Below are 1,843 nucleotides of genomic sequence, written 5' to 3' on the forward strand. Positions count from 1 at the left end.
CTCCAATTGCTCCTCAATGAATTGAGCTCCTACCTCAATGACCTTGCCTCGGGGCTAATGGGAAGCAGGCACTGCATCTCACAGCACTGCAAACCCATGGCCTGGGCTGCTGCAGAAGAAAGTGCAAGATTTATGGTGTGAGATAGAAAGGAGATAACATCACGTGGTCTTGTTCCGGTGTTTCATGTTGGGAGGTTTGAGAAAGCTCTGATGCACAGGGCTGAAAGCTGTAATTTGGCACAGAGAGCTTTACATCAGCGGGAGCCCTGCTGTGCTTTTGTGCAGTGCCAGTGAAAAGCAAGGGCATGAATGAACGTGAATCACAGAATGGTTTGGGTTGGAAGGGACCCCAAGGATCATCAAGTTCCAACTCTTAAAAGCATGGGCCACGATCTTTGCTCTTAATGCTTAATAATAACTCCCCATCACATCACCAGACAGCACTGGAGCCTCCAGGAATGCGTGATGCAAGATCTGTAAGTGTGGTAAAATTAAAGTCAAGGAAAAAATCCAAACCCTACACATCCTCCTGCTGCTGCCCCCAGTCCTGCCCCAAACCCACAGCCATCACTCCCTTCTGGAGGACACATCCTCCCATCACAGAGGCTTTGTCAGGACAGGAGCGAATGGCTGCAACACTGCTTTGTGTTTTAGCAAGGAGAGCTGGAGGGTTGAGCTTCTCTTCCAAAGCTTTGCTTACCAAGCCTTTGGTTTCTCCCACTCCGAAACCAATGAAGGTAGGTGTTGCCCTTTGCCCAAAGCGTGCCGTAGAACTGGTGTGTCCCGCTGTCCCGGCTGTGCAGGCACATCCCTCTAGATGGTGCTAAGCTAAAGAGAAAAGGGTGGCCCTGGAGCTCTGTCCTGCACTGTGCACCTCTGCATGTTGGGCACCGCCAGGTCTGGGATGGGAGAACAACTCTGCTCACTGTGTGTTCCCATGCATCCATTCTCGTGCCCTCCTATGGCTCCTGAAGATATCCCTGGAGCGAAGGTAACGAGAGCTGTTACAAGGAGCCATGTGGCCACTACAGCATGGACTAAATGCCTGCTTTCCCAAAGGAAGGCCACCTCAAGAGCTCACAGCCAGGCTGCCAGAGAAGAGCAGTGGGGGATAGCTGTGCAGGAGAGAGCTTACCGGTCAGCAAACAGATTTTGTTTTGGATGGGCAGTGAGTATGCTACTGAAATAGAGCTATTGTTAGAAAAGGCTTATTTTTGATCCTGTGATTCAAATCTGTTTTTCTTCTTGCTAAGTGCAAATAGGGGAAGAGCATCCCAACTGACACTAAGAGCAGTGTGATGATGTAACACTGTGGGGAGGGGAGAGCTGAGCTCCTTGTTCTGCAGAGACAAAGGTGTTTGTGCACGTTGGTCCCATTGATGCATGGCTTGGTGCTTTGGGAACAGATTTTGTTGATCTCCAGTATAGGTCTGTTGGTGTCAGCAGTGAGTGCAGCTTCTACTCCTAAGGCAGAGGAGGAAAGCCTTGGCCAAGTTTCCCTTCCAAAAATGGCTCGTTTCCATTCATGATGAGCTCAGAAACTGGATTAAGAGCTCTAGTATTTGAAATCCAAAATCTGGATATGGTTTTCAGAACAGTTCAGCCCCTTTGTAAGTGGTAAATCATGCTCATAAGAGCTCAGCACTTTGCCTTGAGCATCCTGATATAAATTGCAATGATTAGTGTAAAGTTCATCACCCAGCACTCCGGTATTGTGGGAAAACCATGGTGATGATCAGAGGTGATGGGAGACCTGAGCTTTTCTGAAGGTCAGATTCTTCATTTTCTTCTTTCCTTTCCAATAACTGCCAGCACCTCCAAGATACCTTGTCCTCATGTTAAT

Source organism: Tympanuchus pallidicinctus, unplaced genomic scaffold (genome assembly GCF_026119805.1).
Source record: "Tympanuchus pallidicinctus isolate F22 unplaced genomic scaffold, pur_lepc_1.0 scaffold8, whole genome shotgun sequence".
In the NCBI taxonomy this organism is placed as follows: domain Eukaryota; kingdom Metazoa; phylum Chordata; class Aves; order Galliformes; family Phasianidae; genus Tympanuchus; species Tympanuchus pallidicinctus.